The sequence below is a fragment of the Pantherophis guttatus genome, chromosome 3 (assembly GCF_059756535.1).
Source record: "Pantherophis guttatus breed Tessera chromosome 3, ASM5975653v1, whole genome shotgun sequence".
Lineage (NCBI taxonomy): Eukaryota > Metazoa > Chordata > Lepidosauria > Squamata > Colubridae > Pantherophis > Pantherophis guttatus.
In genome coordinates this window covers 169,447,648-169,454,057 of record NC_142065.1, presented here as the reverse complement: position 1 = coordinate 169,454,057, position 6,410 = coordinate 169,447,648, and positions in this window count along the sequence as shown.

The following is a 6,410-nucleotide window of genomic DNA, read 5'->3' as shown; positions in this document are numbered from 1 at the left end:
TTTTTTTAAAAAAGGCAGATATGTATTTAAAAGCAAATTTAATTTCTACAGAGTATCAAGAATATAACATCAATATGTATAATTATCTTTCTTTTCATCAGGTGCTCTGGTACATTTTATTGAGCTCAACAATAGAAGGTTGTTTCCTTTCTGAAATTACTCAGGCAGCCACTTATTTGCATTAAAAACTTATCTGCATGCAGCAGAATGCAAAAGGCACCCCAACACTTCATTACTTGTTTTGTGTAAAGCATTTTGGCCTGGAACTTCCTCCCAAAGCTTACACAATTTGATTATTTATTTACTTAATTATCCAGCCAGCCAGCTATCTATCGTCTATCATCTATCTATCATGTATTAAAGTTATATACCCATCCATCTTAGAAATAAGTTACTCTGGTCAAAGTACAAGAAATTATAAAAAGGATTATAAAACCAGATTTTCTCCACAGCTGGATTGTCCAATACATCTATGGGCTACATGTAATGCTCAGTCAGGAACATTCAAATTTGATGGGTGGGAATAAGAGAGACTTTACCGTCTCCTCCCATACCACCTATCTTGTTCCAGAAACAAAGTGCTTTGTAATAGTCTTTGTAGCAATCTTCCTGTTCCAAACTTCTACCTCACTTTTTTTGTAACTTGGCAATAACAATCTGCTCCTCTGTCAAACTGCATGCAGATTGGTAGTGCTGAAGGTGGGGGGGGGATAGGTGTAATTCTCCCAGATGCAAAAAAGGACACAAAGGGGTTGCTTGAATCTAAAATAAAATTCAGATGGGAAGGAATTGTGAATAAAAATAACAATAGCAAAACCAAATGCTAGAATCCATTGCCAGCCTGAGCCAACAATAATGGAAATATTGCATTGCTGAATTTTATGTATGCTAGAAAGTCTGCAGGTACATAACACTCTGGAGAACCCAACAATAGCAAAACAAATGGAGCATTATCAACATTGTGTGTAGCTGTTGCTTTCCTTCCCTATAATGGGGAGGGTAGACAGTGGGGAGAAAATTGTATGTGATTCTACTTGCATGATATTTAAATTTGTTTTATCAGAGATATACACACAATCAGATTTCAAAATATAAAAGTTCTAATCCTCATCATGTCTTTTATCTTTGTACCATGTAATTCAAAAATTGTTAATATCACTAGCCTTTACAGCATCCAGCAAGAGACCATAGAATTATCCATAAACCTTTATTACAGTCTTTATGGAGAAAGATTCAAACATTGAATCCATTCATATTTGTAATTAAGTCCTATAAATCATATTAAATATGGAAAGAGATATCAAGGGGATTACATACTTTCATTTATCTATTTTTATTAATGTGTAAGAACATCACCTTATCTAAATGGATATGTATGCAGTAATGCAGTTATCCATTTTTCTGAATATATGTACTGTATGGAATTGTTTGAATTTGTCTGGATTCATTTCTGTCCAGTTTTAGTTTTATATTTACCTTTCAAGAATTGTAAATGCATAAGGATTTTGTAAAACTTTAAAAATTATTAATATTGGTATGCGATGAATGATATGATGTAGTATTTAATAAGAATAGAATAATGATAACTTTCAATTTAGTCCCTTGTACTAATTTGATTGTACATAATTTATAATTGCAATTGCTAGCACAATTTATTTAGTCATTCCCAAATCCTTCCTTTGGAGTTTTCAAAATATACGGCAAGATTATGAGTTGTTGGGTTTCACTATGGTATTCAATTAGTGGTCATCTGTTTTCATAGACATAAGGCTAGAACATTTATATGTATTTTCAACTCAAGGCAGAAGGATACTTTAAAGCACCACTGATATGAATTCACCAGTAAAAGATAACTACAACAGGTTTTCATCCTGAACCATTTGACACCCTATAATTTTATATCTATCTAGGACTTCTTTGAGGAAATAAGTGCTTTGGATCTACATCATGGTAATGCAGAACTTTTAACAAATGTGCCAGGGAGTAGCTATCTAATCATGCAATGAATTAAGAGATAAGGGTGAAATAAGAGAAGACTATATGGCAACCCTCCCACCCCACACATACACATAATTCCAAATAAAATGAATGCTGTCATCTAACAATAGTAATCACTTATTTCTTACTTCAAATATGTTGAAATTGATTTTCAACATATGTTGCAAAGAGGATGACTGGGCCTCCTGAAGGATGTCTGTCGACCTTCCTTTTCTTCCAAGTGTTTTCCTGAACACTTAACCTCATTTTGATAACATGAAAGGAATAAGTGAAAGGTCAAATCTTTGAGGAGACCTTTGTTTACAAATTAATAATATCAATCTCCGGTGCCCTGGTCTAGGTTGCAATTCAGAAATTATATAGGGCCTAATAAACATTTTGCCTTTAATGCCATTATAAAGGCACTGCCTAATTTTTAATCAGTTTGGTTTTTGTGTAATGGAATTGGATAGGAGTGCTATTTGGAAAATAAAAGGTGGATTTCAAATATTCTGTACGGTTAACATCTGGTCAATTTATTAAACATTTTAGAGGCACCGTGCTGCTATACCAAAAGCATGGCTTGTCACAAAAGCCTGACCTACTGTACTTCAGTATCAGGATGTGAACTGGGAAGGTGATGGTTTAGCACAGTGTTTCTTAACCTTGTCAACTTTAAGATGTGCAGATTTCAGCTCCCAGAATTCCCCAGTCCATCTTAAGACATTGAGAAACATTGGGTTAATACGTTGACCCACACTGGTTCAGAAATGCAGCGTAAGCCTATCAGATATAATATCCAATGTTCTGAATTTGCTTAATATCAAATTTTTAAAAATTAACAAGAGGTCAGTTTAATTAATCAATTTCCTCAGCCTGTGTGCTTATGGGACAAAAAAAAATCCTATTGTTGTGTCAGTACCATATAATATCATCGCTAGAGTGTTCATTATCCAATGATATTTGCCAGTGCATTAGTACATAATGTAAAAAATAAGTTGAAGTAGGCTCGAAATTATAGAAAGCTGTGTGTTGCTGCCTAATTTCATGATTTCATACATAACAATAACGCTAGAAAAAAAACAGTTCTCTCGGTTAGATATATTTAGATTCTGGACTCATAGGTTTTATGAACAGTGGGATATCTTTAGATGGTAATGTGCATTGCCACACAACTGAAAATATGCTAGGCTACCAGTCCTGCAACATTTGCGAGCTCTTCTACCAAACAGTGCTACTGAGATCTGGAAAATCACTTCAGCTGGTCATTTACCCACAAGAGGAATCTGTGGATGACTATATAAAGGACATCTGACTGTATACCACCGCTTTCATAACCCTACTTATTTCATTGGTATTTGTGCTTTCAAGTACACCGCTTTCATAACCCTACTTATTTCATTGGTATTTGTGCTTTCAAGTACACCACTTTCATAACCCTACTTATTTCATTGGTATTTGTGCTTTCAAGTAGAAAACTGAGAGTTGCAGCACTTTGTTCTTAGGATACTTCCACACAATTCCCAATGAAATAACAGATCAGATGTTTGTGCACTGTCATCTGTAACTGTTTTGCTGATTTATTTGTGGCTCAGCTGTGGCAATCCAAAACAGCAAAACTGATCAATCAGTCAAAATCTGTTTACAGCAGTGGTTTTCAATCTGTGCTCCGAGGAAGGGGCGCAATGTCATCACCTGATGTCCATGAAAGCTTGAAGAAATGTTATGGTTTAAATATTGAATTAAGTCTTGGAGATCCATGGCCCTGGTTTGTGGCCACAAAAGCCATAAAGGGTCCAAAGTGAAGAAAAGGTTGTGAACCACTTGTTTATAGTAATAAAGTTCTGCAGAGATTAAGGGCACTCTCTTTACTTATTGGCTGGGTTACTCACTTCAACTTCAGACTTCTGGATGTTCCATAGGTATGGGAAAAGGAAAGAGGAAAAATGGCTTGCTGACTTCACAGATCTCCCTGTATGAAAACTGCTTGGATTTCTTTGCCTACAACAACTCAAGAATTTCACACCCCTTTGCTGATTTAAGACACAGCTGCGATCTGTGATGTTTTGACTATGCAGACCCTTGTAGCTCTGTTTTGTTAATGGCATTCTAGCACAGGAATCAGGAGAAAAACTGACTAGAATTCTGACATTCTTTCCATCTCCTTCTACCTGAGCCTTTAAAGTGAAGACATTTTGAGACTTTCATCTGAGATGGTCTGTAGGTGAAATATGTGCTCTACCGCTCAGTTATCCTGCCCAACTGCTGCATATTATAAAAGATTCTGGTGCTACAGAACTACTATTATAGCTAAAACTCCAGACACATATGCTCTCATTGTGAACAATATGTGGCTAGTCAACATGATGGCATGGTAGAACATAAAAGCCTAGTTTATCATGGACAGGCTTTGTGACCTAGAAGGCATTTTAAGTGTCTGTTTCATTCAGTTGAATATATCTTCTTGGCTGTCAGTGAAGCTTGTTCTGCATAGGGCTGGGAAGGTAAAAGGGAAGAAGGCAGGGCTAAAGACACAAAAGAGAAGATATACAGTACCTTCTGAGAAACCCAGTGGGATTCCCTTTTGCTTAGTCTACTTTAACAGCACTACATTTCCTGCTGTGTATGCAAAAACCAAAATAGAACAAAAACAAAACTGAGCTAACAAACGTGATAACTGTGCACTTTAAAACAATCCCTTCTTTGAACTCTTGAAAGCACTGTAAACAAAGTTCTGCAATTGTTACTGCAAAGCTCTGCTAACATATAATCCTAAACTACGAACCCTTAAGTACTTGTGTCAGGAAATGTGCCATGTGGTTGGGCTCCTATAAATTAGCTTAAGAACATTAAATAGAAAATAAAGAAAGAAAACATTGTTGAAAAGTAATTAAAAATATTTTTACATAGGTTCCTCCACCTTCACTTCACTTCAGCAAAGCAAATGCCAAGAGCACTTATTGTACCCCATATTTTTTTAAAGAGGCCTAATGTTCCCACTTGGCACAGAAAATACACAGATAAAATAACTGAACCTGAAATGAATCATGAGAAATTCATTTGTATGCATCGAACAGCCACTTCTCTTAAATCAATAAATGTGAATTTATTGTGTTCCTAAAATGCATAGTGCCAAAACCAACATGTTTGGAAGCTACTAGTGGGAGAAGCAAAATAATAAATAAAGAGCAGTGAGACATTAAACAATGATACATAGTAGAAGAACATACTGGCCTTCTCTAAGGTCCTCAAAATTTGTCCTCAGACATTGGGCAAAAGTTTTGAAAGATCCCACCCTGATATGATTTATCATACCATATGATTTATCTAGGACTAGAGGTGACATGATAACTGTATTCCAGCATTGGAGGGGCTACCACAAAGAAGAGGGGGTCAACCTACAGTATGTTCCAAAGCACCAGAGGGCAGGACAAAAAAAATGGATGGAAACCAAACAAGGAGAGAAGCAACCTGGAATTAAGGAGAAACTTCCTAACAGTGAGAACAATTAACCAGTAGAACAGCTTGCCTTCAGAAGTTGTGGATCCTCCGTCACTGGAAGATTTTAAGAAGAGACTGGACAGCCACTTGTCTGAAACGTTATAGGGTCTCCTGCTTGAACTGGGGTTTGGACTAGAAGACCTCCAAGTCCTTCCAGCTGTATTCTGATTGATTGAAATTAGTATTATAATATGCTCTAGTTTCCTCAATTGTATTGTGTTATTGTTTGTTTGTTTGTTTTGAGATCTTTATACAAAATATCACAATGTACATACTTCTGCCAGGCATTAGAATGCAAGTATACAATTTCAGCATGATGATGTTCCAATGCCCATGCCATCATTTTGCCATCATTGCATTTGCTCCATACTCAGCTGTGTTCAGTTAAAACTTTTGGACTATATTTGAAATATTGTGGCTTGTTATTGCCAAAACTTTCCTGTGAGGAAACTGACTTTTCAGACTGTCCCCAGGAGACTTTTATACTTCTGAGGAAGCAAAAGAATCTTAACTGACAATTCCCTGTTCCTTTGATTTTGCTAGCATTTCATAGGAGTAGTCAAACTGATTAAAAAAAAAAAAACCTAGATCTAGGATAAAAAATTGCCTGTCAAAATTCTACACTGATTTGAGGACAGGGAAATTGGGTGGCTGATTTCTTTAAATTTCTCTGGGGAATTGAGAAATTATTTCCCAAGGGAATTTAACTGAAGCATTGGGAGCCAGAAGAACTGCAAAATATTGGAAAAATAGCACCCTACGTGAAAGACAATGATACACACACATACACAGACACACACATAAACATTTTAGTTGCTTTTCTCTAAATATAAGCAGGAAAAAGTCTGACTTTCTTCCCTGAAAGAATGTCAGAAATTCTCATCGGAACTTTTAGGGAAAGGGAAACCCAACACTGAACTCTACAGCCAATA